At 33.1% G+C, this 20,671-nt stretch overlaps 1 long non-coding RNA gene across 1 annotated transcript; it reads right to left on the bottom strand.

The window, feature by feature from the left end:
* Window positions 1-15,677: 15,677 nt before the first annotated feature.
* On the bottom strand, window positions 15,678-19,807 carry LOC140181626 (uncharacterized). Its single transcript, XR_011876606.1, has 6 exons — window positions 19,101-19,807; window positions 17,624-17,953; window positions 17,464-17,535; window positions 16,480-16,551; window positions 16,105-16,269; window positions 15,678-15,969 (listed from the first exon to the last, which is right to left on the bottom strand). It is a non-coding gene; the product is annotated as an uncharacterized lncRNA (long non-coding RNA).
* Between the last annotated feature and the right edge of the window lie 864 nt (window positions 19,808-20,671).

Raw genomic sequence — 20,671 nt, 5'->3', positions numbered from 1 at the left:
GTTTGAAAATAGAAGATGCAAATGATTTGTATAGCCTAATTAAAGGTACAATGAAAGCAAACTTTTTACTCACAACTGTTGTGAAAGAAATTAAAGATCCAATTTTAAACATTTCCTAACATTATTTTGAATTTGTATCACTTGAGACATTGTGATAGAGTAGGTCAAAGAAAAATATTAACAGGTAATTTCACTTTATACTATTTCAATTATTCAAAAAAAAATCTACACATCTTTGTTCTTTTTATTGTAGATGTCATTGGAAAACTGCATGCATATATATCAAAAGATTAAAGAAAAAAATCATACAAATTCAAGACACATTTTCGAAAGAAGAATATACATGTAAAGATGAAACAAATAATACAATAAAAAGTGCATACAACTCAATAATTCATAAAGAACATGCATTCACAAGCACCTACGACAGAAAGAAGAAAACAATAACTCTAACAACAACCAATAAAGAAAAAGGAGGACGAGCGCCATATAAGAAGACTAAGTTCATCAACTAAAATAAATGTAAAAATCAAACTACCAAATAAAAATGTCACTTTATATAACTCTAACATCCAAATTTTTTGTACTACAAATTATTCTAACTAAAACACCTTTCAAATTTAACATTAGTTTACGCATATTTAATTTAATTCTACAAAACATAGCAATTTTTAATATTTATTATATACTATCATTAATTTACCACCATGCGTATCGCGCAGGTCTCATTTTAGTATTTTGTTAAATCAGAAATACTAGACATTCAAGTATTTTTAAACTAAGTTTTTAACTAAGTCCTCCCACGTTCTTCTTTCTTCTCCTCTTTCTCCTTCTTTATTATGTTGATCATCTTTGCTTCCACCGCTCCTCTTCCTCCTCCTTCGTTATTGTTATTATTATCATTATCTTCTTTTTGCGTACTTTTTTTTTTCAATGTCATTATCGTCATCTCGTCACTGTCTCTTCTTCTTGTTTTTGTTGATGTTATTGTTGTTTAATTTTCTTTCAATTTTTTCCTCCACAACCTCCTTTATTATCATCATTATGGTCCTGGTCGTCTTCATCTTTTTCTTTGGAGGACTATATACCTAGAATATTAACTCATCTAACTAATAAAATAGTAACAAAAATTTGTGTGCTAATGCAAAAAATTGTGTGCTATATGCAAATATGTATGTATTATATGCAAAAATTTGCATACTATACTAATGAAATACACATAATACATCAATTTTGGTGTACAATACAAAAATCTTGATGCATAACACAAAAATTTTGATGTGCATTACATAAATTTTTAGACAATTATTACATAATCAGAACATTAACTTATCCAACTAACAAACAATACGACTATATATCCTTTAAAAATGATCCTTTATTCAGCCTTTTTATTATACTAGATTAACTAAAATTAAAATTCAAAATTTTAAATTTAAATATTATAAACCTTAACAAATCCCAAATAAAATCTTAAATATTCCAAATCAGATTTTCACAAGTAAAACCTTCTCTCCGTAAAGATTCAAAGCTGCAGTGCCTCTCCCTCCTCATCTGTGGCTGCTTTCGTCTTCTTTCGCGCCGCGCACTTCCGCGACGATCTCCTCTTTCAGCGACGCGCACACACCTTCGTGCCTCCTCCATCGATGCGCACTTCCCCATCCCTGGTCTCCTCCATCGCGCCACACACAACCGCCCCTCCTCCCGCACCTCTTCCGTCGATGCTCGTCTTCCCCTGTCTTCTTCCTCGCGTCGTACTCTTTTTCTATCTCTGGTTATTCCTTTTTGTTCGTTTAATAAAATGTTCTATTTTTTTATTTATGCATAATATTAAAAGTGTCTATGTTTTTTTTGTTCTTTTAAATGTTTGCGACTATAATTTTTTTTTGCACTCATGTTTAATTTGGAAGTTGTAATGTTAATGTAATTTAGATATGTCAATACTTAATTTTGGATGTGTTTATGTTGTTCATTATGTTTTCATGTCCATGTATACGTTTTTATTACATGAATTTTACATGTGTTGATAAAATATTTAAAATGCATTCTTATAATTTTGGATGTGGATTTAAATCTAATTTTTTTTTGTCTAATATGCAATTTAGAACCACAATGTCAATAATTTAGAGGTGTCAATATATAATTTTAGATATATTTATGTTGTTTATTTACTTTTAGATGTGTTTTTGACATGAGTTGTGAATATTTTGAATAAAAAAAATTGAAGTGAGTTTAATTTATTTTGAAAAATTCACTAATTTAATGCACAAAAAATTGTTACAAATTTTATAATTTAGTTTGTGAAAAATCAATACATTGTAAGTGGTTACAAATTTTACTGGTAACAAGTATAATAATAAATTAAATAAAAAAAGTGGTTCCTTAGAAATCAGAAACATGATTAATTAAAAAATTAAAATAATAAATTTAAAGATTGAATAAAACAACAACAAAGCCTTGTCCCACTAAATGGGATCGGCTACATAAATCAAACGATGCCATTGTGCTCTGTCATGTATCATGTCTACAGAGAGACCGTTTACATGTAGGTCTCGTTTGACCACCTCATAGATGGACTTCTTAGGTCTTCTTCTGTCTTTCGCCCCTTATCCATCTTCCATCTCATCCACCCTCCTGACTGGATGTTCTATCGGTCTTCTTCTCACATGTCTAAACCACCTGAGACGCGATTCAACCATCTTTTCTACAATGGGTGCTACTCCAACTCTCTCCCTTATATCTTCGTTCCTTATTTTATCCAATTGCGTATGTAGGGATGGCAACTCCACCCGAATCCGCGGGTACCCACCCTGCCCCTACCCGCTCAGGGCGGGTAATTACCCGCCTCGCACCGGGGCGGGTTTTTAGCGGGGCAGGTTCTTGGGCGGGGCGGGACGGGGCCGGGTTTAGGTACTACCCGCCCCGGTATATATATAATATATAATTTTAATATATAATATGTGTAATATATGAAAAATAATTAGTAAAATGATTGATAATATTGTATCATATTTAAAAATTTACTTTAATTTATGTTATGAATGTGATGACGGTTAAATAAATTTTGAAATTTAATTTTATTTATTAGATTTTAATAATTATAAGGGCGGGTAGGGGCGGGGCGGGTTAGGGTTCAACCATTTACTACCCGCGGGTAGGAGTGGGGTGGGTTTTATGCGGGTTATTGTAAGGTGGGGCGGGGTCGGGTAGAGCAAAAACCCGCCCCTACCCGCCCCGTTGCCACCCCTATGCGTATGACCACTCATCCATCTCAACATCTTCATCTCTGCTACACTCAACTTATATTCGTGCTCCCCTTTAGCCGCCCAACACTCCGTACCATAAAGCATAGCCGGTCTTATAGCGGTGCGATAGAATTTACTTTTAAGTTTTAAAGACACTTTTTTGTCGCATATAAAACCAGATGCACTCCGCCATTTTGACCAACCTGCTTGGATCCTATAATTTACATCCTGTTCAATCTCTTCATTATCCTGTATGATGCACCCAAGATACTTAAAATTTTTAATTTTTTGTAGGTTATTTTCTCCAATCTTCACCTCTATATTAGAGTTTTCTCTTCTCAGACTGAACTTACATTTCATATATTCCGTCTTGCTACGGCTTATGCGTAGACCATACACTTCTAGAGCTTTTCTCCATAACTCCAACTTCTTATTTAGGTCTTCCCTTGACTCTCCCATAAGGACGATATCATCGGCAAAAAGCATGCACCATGGCACAGGCTCTTGGATGTGCTCTGTGAGTACTTCCAAGACTAATGTGAAAAGGTATGGACTTAAGGATGATCCCTGATGTAATCATATACCAATAGAAAATTCCTCTGTCACACCACCTTGAGTCTTCACACTAGTTGTGGCCCCATCATACATGTCTTTAATTGCGCGAATATATGAGATCCTTACTCTCCTCTTTTCTAAAACCTTTCATAAGACCTCCCTTGGTACTCTATCATACGCTTTTTCCAAATCAATAAACACCATATGTAGATCCTTTTTATTACTACGATACATTTTCATTATCCTTTTTAAAAGGTATATCGCTTCAGTGGTAGATATGCTTGGCATAAATCCAAATTGGTTCTCTGTTACTTGTGTCTCTTTTCTCAACCTCCGTTCTATCACCCGTTCCCATAACTTCATGGTATGACTCATAAGCTTGATTCCTATATAGTTTCCGCAACTTTGTATATCCCCCTTATTCTTGTAGATAGGTACCAAGGTGCTCTTTCTCCACTCATCAGGCATCTTCGTTGACCTTAAAATCTCATTAAAAAGCTTGGTTAACTAGTTGATGCATTTTTCTCCAAGATCCTTCCAAACCTCAATCGGGATATTATCAGGTCCTACTGCCCTGCCATTTTTCATCTGCTTTAGAGCCTCTTTTACCTCGAAGTCTCGGATCCTCCGATAGTAGTCAAAGTTTTGATCTTCTTCTCTTGTGCATAACCGACCAAGACTCAGAAGAGTCTTCTATCCCTCATTAAATAACTCGTAGAAGTAACTCTTCCACCTTTCATTAATCTTCTCCTCTTGAGCCAACACATCTCCATCCTTATCCTTTATGCACTTAACCTGATCCAAATCTCTCGTTCTTCTTTCACGACTCTTTGCGATTATATATATACCTTTTTCTACTTCTTTTGTGCCCAAAGATTGGTAGAAACCCTCGTATGCTCTTATTCTTGCTTCACTTATAGCCACTTTTGTCTCTTTCTTAGCCACCTTATATTTTTCCCAATTATCTGCGTTGCGGCATAGAGACCACTCTTTAAAGCATTCCCTTTTTATCTTTATCTTATCTTGTACACTCGCATTCCACCACCAGGACTCCTTGTCTCTTGGTCCTATTCCTTTAGATTCATCAAAACTTTCTTTTGCTGTTCTTCTAATAACTTCTGCTATCTCCCTCCACATCTCTTCCGCGCTTCCATTCCCATCCCACTTTGCCTCTTCTTCTACCCTTCTTAAGAAGCTCCTTTGTTCCTCACCTTTCATCTGCCACCACCTTATTCTTGGGTTCTTTGTATGATGTCTTTTCCTAAACTTTTGCTCAACGCGAAAATCCATGACGAGCACCCTATGTTGTGTTGTCAAACTCTCTCCCGGAATAATTTTACAATTAATGCAAAATTTTCGGTCGACTCTCCTCAACAAGAAGAAGTCAATTTGAGAGCTTGTCATGCCACTCTTATAGGTTATAAGATGTTCGTCTCTCTTTTTAAAACATGTATTTGCGATTAGAAGATCAAAGGTTGAGGAAAAGTCCAAAATAGTTTTATCCTCGGCATTGATCCCCCCAAGACCATGGCCTCCGTGAATATTCCCATATCCAGTCACTTCTCTCCCAACATGGCCATTTAAATCTCCTCCTAAGAAAATCTTATCTCCCAAAGGTATGTCTTGAACCAAACTCTCTAGGTCCTCCCAAAATCTTATCTTGTGTTGTTCGTCCGAACTCACTTGCGGTGCATAGGCGCTAATCACATGGAAAGCACCTCCCTCCACCACAAGTTTGATAGAGATGATCCGATCTCCCACTCTCTTAACATCCACTACGTCCTTCTTCCACTGCTTATCCACAATTATTCCAACCCCATTCCTATTCTTCACCTTTCCTGTATACCAAAGTTTGAAACCAGAAGTATCTAACTCCCTAGCCTTCGCAGCAACCCATTTTGTTTCTTGTAGGCACATAATGTTAATCTTCCTCCTTGTCATGGTGTCCACCACCTCCATGGACTTTCCTGTTAGAGTGCCTATGTTCCATGTCCCAAATCTCAACCTTCTGTCGCTCTGACCTTTACCTTTTACTTTGTGAACTAACTTATTTACCCTCGTCCGTTCACGAAAACGCGAGAACCCTTGCTCATTTAACACTACATCCGGGCACCGATGCAGCGGCTCTTGCTCATTTGACACCGTACTCGATCCATACAGCGCGTTGCTTCCGAGCAACGACTTAACTTTAGTGCAATAATGTCTTTGATTCATGTCATAGGGGTTCGACTATATTTTTATGTTGGTTGTCGAAGACCTAACACAACCCTCTTCCTTTATCCGAACTTGGGACCGGCTATGTACCGCAAGTGTAATATAGGCGAAGTTAAAAGATTGAATAAAGAACAATATTTAAAAGATGAGTAGCATTTTTTACTAATAAAATACTTATACAGTAAAAATTTTTGTATCATATGCAAAAATTTATATACTATGTATAAAAATTTGTGTACTATATTTATTAAATTTATGTTATGTGTAAAATTTTATATAGGGTAAAATATATTTTTTGTCCTTAAAGTTTGATAAAAATTTTAAAAATATCTTTAAATTTTATTTTGTTTTAATTTTGTCCCAAAAGTTTTTTATTTGCATCAAATATACCCCTGACGGCTAATTTTTCAAAAAATTTAAGATCGATTAAACAACAATTTCATAAGAACAACCTCTCAACACAAGCAAATCAAGCATAATTTTCATGCATTATTGTTATATTGGTCTTAATTTTTTTGAAAATTTAGCATCCGAGGGTATATTTGATACAAATCAAAAATTTTTGGGATAAAATTAAAACAAAATAAAACTTAAGGATATTTTTAAAACTTTTGCCAAACTTTAAGGACAAAAAATATACTTTACCTTTTTATATATTATATTTCGAAAATTTTATAGGAAGCGCAAAAAGGAGAAGCAGTGACGTAGACACCTAGACACGTAGTGCGCATATTTTTTTTGCTAGACTTACATCAGCTTAGTTGGACTTAGCTACAATAATCCTTGTACATATGACATATGTTTTTGCTAAATTATCTACTTAGACAAATTTTAAATATGACACCTTTTTAACTATTTGTCTATCAAGTATCAACTATATCTTAATAAAAAAAAGAAATTATTTTAAAATAGAAATAATTTGAAAATAATATATAATTAATTATTAATAAAAAATATTTAAAATATTTTAATTAAACTCCGCCTATGTTACACGTGTGGTACATAGCCGGTCCCAAGCCCGGATAAAGGAGAAGGGTTGTGTTAGGTTTTCGGCAACCAACATAAAATTATAGCCGAACCCCCATGACATGAATCAAATACATTATTGCGCTAAAACTAGGTCGTTGTCCGGAAGCAACGCGCCGTATGACTCGAGTACGGTGTCAAAGCAAGAGCCGCTGCATCGGTACCCGGATGTAGTGTTAAATGAGCAAGGATTCTCGCGTTTTCGTGAACGGACGAGGGTAAATAAGCTAGTTCACAAAGTAAAAGGTAAAGGTCGAAGTGACAGAAAGTTGAGATTTGGGACATGGAACATAGGCACTCTAACAGGAAAATCATGGAGGTGGTGGACACCATGACAAGGAGGAAGATTAACATTATGTGCCTACAAGAAACGAAATGGGTTGGTGCAAAGGCTAGGGAGTTGGATACTTCTGGTTTCAAACTTTGGTATACAGGAAAGGTGAAGAATAGGAATGGGGTTGGAATAATTGTGGATAAGCAGTGGAAGAATGACGTAGTGGATGTCAAGAGGGTGGGAGATCGGATCATCTCTATCAAACTTGTGGTGGAGGGAGGTTCTTTCCATGTGATTAGCGCCTATGCACCGCAGGTGGGTTCGGACGAACAACACAAGATAATGTTTTGGGAGGATCTAGAGAGTTTGGTTCAAGGCATACCTTTGGGAGATAAGATTTTCTTAGGAGGAGATTTAAATGGCCATGTTGGGAGAGAAGTAACTGGATACGGGAGTATTCACGGAGGCCATGATTTCGGGGTGATCAATGCCGAGGGTAAAACTATTTTGGACTTTTCCTCAACCTTTGATCTTCTCATCGCAAATACATGTTTTAAAAAAAGAGACGAACATCTTATAACCTATAAGAGTGGCATGACAAGCTCTCAAATCGACTTCTTCTTGTTGAGGAGAGTCGACCAGAAATTTTGCATTAACTGTAAAATTATCCCGGGAGAGAGTTTGACAAGACAACATAGGGTGCTCGTCATGGATTTTCGCGTTGAGCAAAAGTTGAGGAAAAGACATCATACGAAGAACCCAAGGACGAGGTGGTGGCGGATGAAAGGTGAGGAACAAAGAAGCTTCCTAAGACGGGTAGGAGAAGAGGAAAAGTGGGATGGGAATGGAAGCGCGGAAGAGATGTGGAGGGAGATGGCAGAAGTTATTAGAAGAACAGCAAAAGAAAGTTTTGGTGAAGTTAAAGGAATAGGACCAAGAGACAAGGAGTCCTGGTGGTAGAATGCGAGTATACAAGAAAAGATAAAGATAAAAAGGGAATGCTTTAAAGAGTGGTCTTTATGCCGCAATGCAAATAATTAGGAAAAATATAAGGCGGCTAAGAAAAAGACAAAAGTGGCTGTAAGTGAAGCAAGAACAAGAGCATATAAGGGTCTCTACCAGTCTTTGGGCACGAAAGAAGGAGAAAAAGATATATATAGAATCGCAAAGAGCCGGGAAAGAAGAACGAGAGATTTGGATCAGGTTAAGTGCATAAAGGATAAGGATGGAGATGTATTGGCTCAAGAGGAGAAGATTAATGAAAGGTGGAAGAGCTACTTTTACGAGTTATTTAATGAGGGACAGAAGACTCTTCCGAGCCTTGGTCGATTATGCACAAGGGAAGAAGATCAAAACTTTGACTATTATCGAAGGATTCGAGACTTCGAAGTAAAAGAGGCTCTAAAGCAGATGAAAAATGGCAGGGCAGTAGGACCTGATAATATCCCGATTGAGGTTTGGAAGGGTCTTAGAGAAAAAGGCATCAACTGGTTAACCAAGCTTTTTAATGAGATTTTAAGGTCAAAGAAGATGCCTGATGAGTGGAGAAAGAGCACCTTGGTACCTATCTACAAGAATAAGGGGAATATACAAAGTTGCGGAAACTATAGAGGGATTAAGCTTATGAGTCATACTATGAAGTTATGGGAAATGGTGATAGAACGGAGGTTGAGAAAAGAGACACAAGTAACAGAGAACCAATTTGGATTTATGCCAGGAAGATCTACCACTGAAGCGATATACCTATTAAGAAGGATGATGGAGACGTATCGTAGTAATAAAAGGGATCTACATATGGTGTTTATTGATTTGGAAAAAGCGTATGATAGGGTACCAAGGGAGGTCTTATGGAAGGTTTTAGAAAAGAGGAGAGTAAGGATCGCATATATTCGGGCAATTAAAGACATGTATGATGGGGGCACAACTAGTGTGAAGACTCAAGGTGGTGTGACAGAAGAATTCCCTATTGGTATAGGATTACACCAGGGATCATCCTTAAGTCCATACCTTTTCACATTAGTCTTGGAAGTACTCACAGAGCACATCCAAGAGCCTGTGCCATGGTGCATGCTTTTTGCTGATGATATCGTCCTTATGGGGGAGTCAAGGGAAGACCTAAATAAGAAGTTGGAGTTATGGAGAGAAGCTCTAGAAGTGTATGGTCTGCGCATAAGCCGTAGCAAGACGGAATATATGGAATGTAAGTTCAGTTTGAGAAGGGAAAACCCCAATATAGAGGTGAAGATCGGAGAAAACACCCTACGAAAAGTTAAAAGTTTTAAGTATCTTGGGTGCATCATACAGGATAATGGAGAGATTGAACAAGATGTAAATCATAGGATCCAAGCAGGTTGGTCAAAATGGCGGAGTGCATCTGGTTTTATATGCGACAAAAAAGTACCTTTAAAACTTAAAGGTAAATTCTATCGCACCGCTATAAGACCGGCTATGCTGTATGGTAGGAGTGTTGGGCGGCTAAAGGGGAGCACGAACATAAGCTGAGTGTGGCAGAGATAAAGATGTTGAGATGGATGAGTGGTCATACGCGATTGGATAAAATAAGGAATGAAGATATAAGGGAGAGAGTTGGAGTAGCACCCATTATGGAAAAGATGGTTGAATCGCATCTCATGTGGTTTGGACATGTGAGAAGAAGACCGATAGAATATCCAGTCAGGAGGGTGGATGAGATGGAAGATAGACAAAGGACGAAAAGCAGAGGAAGACCTAAGAAGACCATCCATGAGGTGGTCAAACGAGACCTACATGTAAACGGTCTCTCTGTAGACATGATACATGACAGAGCACAATAACGTTGTTTGATTCATGTAGCCGACCCCACTTAGTGGGACAAGGCTTTGTTGTTGTTGTTGTTTGTTGTTGTATTTAAAATAGTTTAATTAACTAAAAAGACATTAAAACTATTTTTTAAGTAATTTTATACTTTAATATCTACGAATTATTAAGATATCAATATAATTGTTCAACAAAATTTGAAACCAATGGTGTATATGTGTTTCATATTCGTGTCGTTAGTGTCTCTTGTATGGATAAATACTTAATTATAAACTTTTATAATTGTAAATTTAGTAAAAATATAGAAATTGATAATAATTAAATTAATAATGTTAAGTGTATATTAAAATTAATTATTAATATAGAATATACATTAAAATATAAGACATATTAAAAATAAATTAAATTATACATGTATTTATAGATAAATATATAGTGTGTGTTTAGATATCGTTTGTAAATGAAAATTTGTATAAAATTGATTTTTTAAAATTGATTTTGATGAAAAATAAGTTTGTGTTAATGTAATTTATGTTTGGCAATTTTTATATCAAAATGGATTATAATAAAAAAAATATTATTTAGATTATACAACTTAAAATCACTTTTAGATGAAAAATTACTAAAAAAGACATCAATTTAAATAATTTTTTTTATATATATACAATATCAGAACATTAACAAAAATAATATAAAAAATATTTATGATATAAATAAAATAAATACAATAAAAAATAAAAATATAAAAGAGAGTACTATAAATTTTATAATGTCAACAAAAAAATATTCTATAATTTTGCTAGTACTGTCCATCCTCTTTAATTTAGTATTATTTTAGATTTTAAATTTTCATTATTTATTACTCTATTGTTATTTATAATTAATTTTTTATTTATTTTGTCTTTTTGTATAGGATCATAATTTATATTATACAAAATTTTGATAATAAACGTAGTATATAATAATTACAATTACAAATTTTACAATATCAGAATAAAAAATAAAAAAATTAATATAAAACAAAAATAGAGTACATTAAAAAATAGAAAAAAAATCATACAAATAAGAAATAATAAAAGGTAAATAAAATTTATATGAATAAAATCAAATAAAAAAATAAAAAAATTTCATACATAACATAAATATAATGCAGTAAAGGATAAAAAAAATTCCTATGGACAAATAATAATATGAAGATAATAGTTATTGGTATCCTTTTTACAGAAGAAAACGAAGGATATGTTTGGGGGTGCACATGGGCTGGGTTTGATGTGACCCAGACCCAGTCCGAAATATACACCGGGTCTATTTATTTGACTCGAACCCGGCCCTAAACCCGATGAAACCAATACACTTTCGGGCCACAATTATACCGGGTAAAAACCGGGTCATTAACATTACATTACGTTGATACCTTCTTGTAAGCTAGCATGTAAAAATATCCAAATTTTTAAGACTCCAACCATTAGTTAACATAGTAAAATTCACTTAAAAAAATATAACAAGAACCAACCCTTCTTCAAAATTAAAGCATAACCACAATCAATATTAAAGCATAACCACAATCAATACTAATATTGTCTAATAATACCAAATATTTAAACGAATACAAATAATACAATTTTATGTATTAGTCTAAAGTCTTATGCATTCTAAACATAAAACATTAACTTATAGTCTTATAATGACTAATAACACAAAATATTAAGGTTTACAATACTTAAATTCCACATAAGAATAGTCATGATCCATCACTAATAACACAAAATATTAATTGTGTATGATGACCGGGCCACCGGGCCGACTTCGGGTGACCCGAGCTATGGCCCGGACCCGACCCGAAATAATGACCGGGTCTATTTTTGAGACCCGTACCCGACCCTAAACCCGATGAAATCACACCAATTTAGTCCCTAAAGTGTTCGGGACCGGGCCGGACCTTCGGGCCGGACCGGATCTGTGCACCCCTATGCTTGGTAAAAAAGAAATAAATTTCTTACATAATTTTCCAAGAATAATCAATCACCATGAACGTGAATTTTAGTAATATATGCCAAATACATCCATAATAGTTAATTTTAGTAACTAATTTTGGTACACAAGTAACATTGTTGTAATTAAACTATTTTATTAGTAATATATATTAAAAAAATTAAATTTATTTATAGTGATAATATAAAAATTTTACATAAATATTTAATTAATGAATGTTATATATACAAAATTTTTGTAATCAAATCTAATCAAATTGGCACAACATTTTGTTTTTAAATGTTTTTTTTTTTTAAAAAAAGGTTAACGCAATAAAGGGTCTTTCTTTTGGGTAACTAGTGGGGCCAAAGGCCCAGACAGCAGAAAAGAAAACTAACATGAGTCTTATTATGGGCTCTAGAACAATGTGAGCCCTAGAACAATGTGGGCCTTAACAAAAAACTCCATAGCCATAAAAAGTCCTACATATCTAACACAGCTGAGATCGTGTGGCTGTGCCGCCGCCAATCCCCTTATCCTTGATAGCGGCGTTGGCAAGGGTGGCCGAATCTCTGAAGTTTTGGAAGTAGGGTTCTCTGTATCTCCAAGGTTTGGGGTAAAATAGATTTTTGAATTTGTAAAATTAAGTTTAAATATGTGCTGCTTTTAGATTGTGTAGCACATGTTAATAAAGACTATAAAATGTATAAAAAATATACAAATAGTACATGAAGAGTACATAAAAAATACACAGAGTATATATATACAAAAAACGTTGCATTTTTTTATACATGTATATACCATTTTTTTATCTATGTCTCGATCCTGAATATTGAAACATTTTAATTCATAAAATTAAAAAATTTAATTAATTTTTTGATCATAGACACTACATATCTATAGTAGTTAATTTTAGTAGCTAATTTTAGTGTGCAAGTAACATTGTTGTAATTAAACTATTTTATTAGTAATATATATTAAAAAAATTAAATTTACTTGTAGTGATAATATAAAAAATTTATATAAATATTTAATTAGCAAATGTTATATATACAAACATTTTTGTAACTAAATCTAATCAAAATTAGTACAAACGTTTTGTTTTTAAATGTTTTGTTTTTTTTAAAAGTTAACGCAACAAAGGTTTTTCTTTTGGCTAACTAGTGGGGCTAAAGCCCTACATATCTAGCACACCTGCTGGGCCTTGCCAGGGCTGGCGTCGACAAGCATTGCGAATCTGAAATGTTCCAAGGTGGATTCTCTGGTATCTGCAAAGCTCGCGGTAAAATAGACTTTTAATTTTGTAAAATTAAGTTTAAATATGTGCTGTTTTTAGATTGTGTAACACATGTTAATAAAATTAAAAGATTATACGAAGAGTGTATAAAGAGTACATAAATAATACATAAAAAGTACATAAAAAATACTATATATATATATAATATTATATTCTTTTATATATGTATATACCATTTTTTTTATGGAAAAAATTTGGAAACCAAACTTAGGAACCAAAATCAACCAAAATTTTTTATTTTTAACTTTATTTAATGTGATGAGCAAAATTTAATTGTTATCCTTTTACGCGCCTATTTTTTCTTTATTGCAATATTTAATGTATATAAAAACATTAATTACATATATTAAATAGCATATTATAAGTAATATACATAATTTATATTTATAGTATTTAATTTATATTGTAATAACAAAAGTACATTTTTTATTTATTATGTAATATTTATATATTCATATATATAATTTTTATAATTAATATATTTTTACAATTAATATTATTTAATTTTAAATTATATTTTATTATATATTTCAAATTATTTTATATATACACTAATAAATCATGATTCAAAATATTTTAATATTTTTTTTGAAAACATCATACATTTAAATCAATGTATAATTTTTTAAATCACCGTCTTTGATAATTTAAAAATTTATTTCATGTTTTTCAGAGTGAAAATCATTTATTCTGATTCACATATATTTTTAAATTTTACTATAATTAAATTTGAAAAAGAAAATGTCAAGTATCTAAATTAATTTATTCATAACATCCACAAGTTCATATATACACATAACATTCATAGTTAGGTAAGATACACATAACATTCAAAATTTTATATTAATAACATCCATAATTTCATACTCATAACATTTATAATTTTATACATATAATATTTATAATTAACAAATTTTTATAATTAGTATTACCAAATTTTAAACTAGGTGTCTTGTTATATATTTTAAATTATCTTACATGTACACCAAAGGGTTATAATTTAATATTTTTTATTTAGTATTCATATGTATGTTTATTTATTGATTTTAATATGATGAGTTAATAATTATTTTTAAAATTTTATTTTTTAATTTTTTTTATATTTTACTTTTTAATTTTATAATAGTCTATATGTAAAATATAAGTTATATAACAGAAGTTGTTAAATTCTCAAATTTAACATCCATATTTTTATATGTATAATATTAATAATTATATATATAATATCTATAATCAATAAATTGGTATTAATTTATTATTATTTATTATTTTATTTTACAAGTCATGAACCAACAATTTTGCATGTTTTTAATTTTCAATAAATAGAAATTGATCAAATTTAAAATTTTTTTATTTTTTATAAAATGTGTTGAGGAGATTTGAGATTTTTATTTGAGAGAAAAAATTATAAAATTATAAATGCATGTTGTAATAATAAGGGAGAAATTTTTGGAATCTGATCCACATTAAATTTAGAATTAACTTTTAATATAATTAAATAAAGAAAGATAATTAATTATAAAAAAAATTAATTTCATTAATTAAATTAGGAGAGTAATTTGTACTCTCTTATAAACACAAATATTATTAATCATATATCTTTATTTATTATTTATAATATTTTGGCTACGTAGCATTATTTTTTTTATCTGCGTCTCAATCCCAAATATTGGAATAGTTAATTCATAAAATTAAAAGAATTTAATTAATTTTTTTTTATCATAGACACTACACATCTATACACTACAAGAAAACAAGCTTTTTGCTACGCTTTTAAAGCGTAGCGAAAAGTCCAAAAAAGCGTAGCGATAGCTTTTCGCCACGCTTTTTGAACTATCGGCACGCTTTTGAAAGGGTCACAACTGCAAGGTTGCCGGTTGCTCTATCGCTACGCTTTTGGTGATCTATCGCCACGCTTTTTTTTTGCCACGCTTTTAAAGATCGCCACGCTTTAAAAGCGTAGCCATATGTGCCAGATATGGCTACGCTTTTAAAGTGTGCCAATAGCAAGATATGGCTACGCTTTTTAAACGTGCCAATAGAGAGACATATGGCTACGCTTTTAAAGCGTGCCAATAGAGAGACATATGGCTACGCTTTTAAAACGTGCCAATAGAGATATATGGCCACGCTTTTAAAGCGTGCCAATAGCCTTGTCAAATTTGAAAAAAAAATCCTGTTTAGCATAGAAAACTTGGAGCTCAATTAACAATGATCAATGTAACTAACGAATTTCCCCAATAAAATTAGCACTTAAACTTGAATATAATTTAGAAAAAGGAGAAGGAAATATCTGTACACATTAAGGCAATGATATCAATAACTAATAATGCAACTATACAATGGAAGTACAACAGCACCATGATTTTGCCAGAAATCAACATAAGGACCATTGGGGCATTGACTAAGAAATTAAAAGCACGTTTATAAAGTACATATTAACATAAAATTTCAATGGCCGAGGCACAAACATCAGTACAAGCTCATTAGTAATCAATAATGAAGAACATTTACAGATAAGAATAGTGCAAGAAATCATGCTTCTTTAGTTCTACTTTGCCATCATGCTGCTACAGCTGGCCCAGTCTTTCCTGCAGAACAAAAGAAACCAATTTGAATGTTGATAAATAATTTTGGTTTAATTGCATTCTGCTCTCATCATTATAGATTGTGTGTAATCAATTATAATACCAAAATATAAAGTGCTGCCTGGCAAAAGCACTTACTTGCTTATATCGTCAAGATGATCATCGAAATCTACAATACCCTTCTATTTCTCGGTTGAAGTATAGTCCAGCAAGATCAGATTTTCTGATGGCTCTCAGAGAGAATCGACTATTCCCTTCCGACTGAACCAACTTCCAGTTCTTAGATGCATCCCTAACATAAAGCTAAATCATAAGAAAAAAGTAATCTTGGTTAATGTAACCACCAACAAGATAAGATCTGCAATTGAAGAGAGAATATTAAAAGTAAAAGGGACATTGGATAGGGAAGCTATAGAGCTACACAATATATATGCAAAGTTACAACAACTCTAGCAGCAAAATATGAAAATAAATGACTATTTCAAATAATGGGTACGAAAAAAATTTCCAAACCTGTATATTGAAATAATGCCAGACTGGATCAGACTCTGGTTCACTAAAAGTAGTCAGTCCGGTAGCTATGACCTGATGAACATGAGAATTGAAAACTGGTAATGACTTATGATAATTGTATCTCTTTTGATATTTACACGAACAATTAGTATCTAATTAATATTTGGCTTATTCTTTTTGCAGGTCTTAACTAGAATTCGACCAAGGGAACTCTTCCGACTAGTTAGAAGCAGTTTCATTCCCTGTCAATTACAAGAGGCAAATTCCATGCTAAGATCAACAAAGTATTAATTAGAGGAAACTGGATTTTAGTTTCAACATCTAGCAACCACGTTATACACTCTTAAGTTAGATATATCATCTTTTATAATCTATGCTCTAGCATCATATTCAACAAAAATTCATCCCAAACTACTCAGACTGATTTAAACTAAAAAATAAATTACAGCCCAATGAATTATGGGATGCAATTTCATATAAAGTATAAAGCCCTTACTATTGTCCCTGTAATAATATCATAATCCAAGAAATTGCAAAATCATATCTAATAACCGGCAAAGTGTAGTTCTCCAACCTTTCCCTCATTGCCAGCATGGCATTTCCAATTAGCAAAGTTGATTTCTTAATATTCATGTGTCTTATAGGATTAGAGCCAGCTCAATTGTCATCTAATTTTTATGCCACAAAATGTCCGAATACACTTTCAACAATTAAGTCAACAATGAACTCTGCTGTGAGCAAAGAAGCTCGCATGGGAGCTTCCCTTCTTCGCCTTCATTTCCATGATTGCTTTGTTCAAGCAAGTCTACTTTCAGCTTCTATTAGTTCTAATTTTTTTTTAAATGTTACTTTGTGATTCATTCTATACAATCATATATCATCAAGTGGACGTAAATTCAATTAAGTGGGATCCACATTATATAAAGACAATAAAAAGGACTTAAACTAGAAATAATTATATATAGTATCATGGAATTCACTCACCTCCCATTGGTTGGTCTCAGCAATATAACTCTCTCCACTGTTGGGATACAGAATTATAGGCTTACTTGTACCCTGCCATTAAATTTCTTTTGACATTTAATACTTATACACAAGTAAAACACATAAAAGAGGAGTTCAATTAATTAAATTGAAGTGTCACCTTTTTAATAGATGAAATCAAACCATCAATAAATTTAGGAGCTGTACAGTTGACTCCAACTACAATGACTTGTGAGCATGAGTCAGCAATAGAAGCACAGTCCTGAATGGGATCACCATTAACCACATGGGTCTCGTCTTTGCAGCTAAAAGAGAACCATGCAGGGATGCGTATGTCTTCTTCCACAAGAAGCTCAGCATAAACCTGTGCCTCCAATTTATTAGGGATAGTCTCAAAGGCAATCAAGTCAGCACCTGCGTCAACAAGACTCTTCACTCTTTCCCTGTGGAAATCTTTTAGTGTCTCCAGTTACTTCGTCTCCATAGTCCCCTTTGTCACACACAACATATAAAAGAATTCAAAACTACACTAATCTAGCTTAACTTAATTATGATAGTACTCACACAGGAACTCAAACTAGTTGGGCTTTCAGGTTAACCCAACCAATCGCTAAATTGAATTAAACAAGAAAAAAAGGACTTGAAAGAATGAATTTGACCCAAACCTTTCAGATCCACTGCACAATTCAAATATTCTTTGATTAAGGCCTTAGAACAAAACAACAAAACAAGTTACATTGCGTGTTAAATTCTGTGTTGAAACTTGAATTCAGATTACTTGTTTAATATTGGCAAACTCATTTTTAAAATAAACACACATAAATTACCATTTACCAACATGTCATGTCATGTGATCTAATCCAACAACTGTGTGAAGCAAAGAAAGTGACAGTGAAATCATTAGAACCTCTAGCTACTAACCTTGTAAACATTAATTAATGTGAGATATATATATATTTAATTTTCATAGCCACATAACCAATTTCCTCTACTCATAAATTGAAGACCAAATTGCACATAGAGTACAGCAAAATCAGAATTCTGAAAGGAAATTAACCTGTTGCATTTTCAAATTGGCATCACTTACCCTCAAAGAAGAAGGAAATTCATTCCAAAAGATCTACCTAGATTGCAAGCATGCTACATTTAACTTTCTAAAACCATTTTAAAAAAATCTCTCACAGTCAATAAGCTTTTGATGATAATCGATTTGTCAGACAAAAATATGCTTATCCTAATCCGCACACATACATAATCTCCAAACTGCTATCAGATTTATATCTTCATATTCATGTTAACTGTAGAAATACAAAGGCTTACCCTCTCGAAATTATATTTGGGGTCCCCAAAAACCTAGCAAGCATCGAATAACTGCTAAAATACATCGAATAACTGCAAAAATTATCACGCATTTTCAACATACCCAATTTCCAGTGCGGTGCATTCTTCATAAATTAAAGTTAAAACTAGCAAGCACGAATCAGAAATTGCTAGTCTCAACCAATAGAATTCTCTTCGTTTCACATTTTCTCACCAATATTACACACTAAATTATCAACCAATTCAGGAAAAAAATCACGAACACAAACTACAAAATAGATAAATAAATGAAGGGATAAATAACAAAAATCAGTTACCTTCTCTTTTCTTCTTCGTCTTTTTTGAGCTTCTGATGGTTCGCAACAACACTGGGACTGCGCGATTTAGGAGGAGGAGGAGAGGGCGACGAAGTGCTTCTGCTTCTGTGCCTTGTGCGGCGCCTCGGCGGTGACCGCGTTCTGCTTCTGCGGCGCCTGTGGCTAAGGGAATTTCACAGAAAAATTGCTCTTTTTCCCAAACCCAATTCTGAACTCGAAGTTCTGAAACGTTCCGAACCTGAACCTGTTCCCAACAGATTCCGAATTAAGAACCCGCAAATCGTTCAAATCCCAGTTCTGCTTCAACGAGATTGCCTTCAATACATCCTGATTTCAACAAATCAGGTAATTAAAAGTAAAAGATAATTAAAAGTAAAAAATAAATGAACAGAAAGGTGGGAGGGAGTGAGAGGGGGTAAGGTGAAATAGGAAAAGAAATAAAAGAAGAGGACTTATAAAGAAGCAAGAAGCAGGAAGGGAGTGGCGCGGGAGGGTTAGGGGGTTAGGGTTTTGCAGCGAAGTAATGGAACAGCGGCAAAGGGGAGCATCCACGGTGAGTGAGGGCGAGGCACAATGAAGGAGGAGGAGTTAGGGCAGTGAGTGTCTCGTCGCGTTGGGGCTTTTGATGGAGGATTTAGGGCAGAGCACGAACAAGAACGGGTTAGGGCAGAGCACAATGAACCTTTTTCTCTAAGTGAACCGAGTCTTTAAACGAAGAAGGGGTTTTTTAATTTATCCCTATCTTTTTTTTTTTTTCCGAGGGAACCTTTTGGCTACGCTTTTAAAGCGTGCCAAAAGGCTTCTAAGAAATGGCTACGCTTTTCGAACGCCGCAATAACAAAACTCGGTTGCTACGCCTTAAAAGCGTGCCGGTTTCTCTCTACGGCTACGCTTTTTAAGCGTGGCAAATAAAAGCGTGGCCAAATCTTGCATCAATTGCCACTCTCATAAAAGCGTGGCCATTGACACTTTTCGCCACGCTTTTAAAGCGTAGCAAAAAAAACGTGGCCAAATCTTTATTTTATCGCCACCCTCATAAAAGCGTGGCCATAGACCACTTTTGGCTACGCTTTTAAAGCGTAGCAAAAAAAAAGCGTAGCCATAGACCTTTTTTCTTGTAGTGATAGATTTAGGATACTTACCATAAAAGTTTTTTGTATACACTATGATTTAATCTGTGAGTTTTTCTTTTTCAAAGAAAATGAGAGTTCTTCGTTTGTTTATTTTTTTTTATATTATTATATATAGATTCATTCTTTTGACAAATTTATTATTTTTTTTGCATGGATTGAATTATAATTATTGATTTTAGTTTTAAGAGATTAAGAATTTTGTTGGCACATGAATTTGTTTCAGAGTTATAATTATGTTTTTTTTTTAAGGTTTAAAAAGACACCATTAATATAAAAATTTATTGATATAATGCAAAAAATTTTGTACCTTGCACGTATAAATGACAATTTAATATCTATGATAGTCAAATAATAGTTAAAGAGAAAAATATTGAAAACCAATGATTTTAGTATACAAAATGTGCAATGGGATTAAAAAAAATATTTTAAAAATTAAAA

This window comes from Arachis hypogaea, chromosome 18 (assembly GCF_003086295.3).
Source record: "Arachis hypogaea cultivar Tifrunner chromosome 18, arahy.Tifrunner.gnm2.J5K5, whole genome shotgun sequence".
NCBI classification, from domain to species: Eukaryota; Viridiplantae; Streptophyta; class Magnoliopsida; order Fabales; family Fabaceae; genus Arachis; species Arachis hypogaea.
This window is presented reverse-complemented; position numbering and strand designations above follow the sequence as displayed.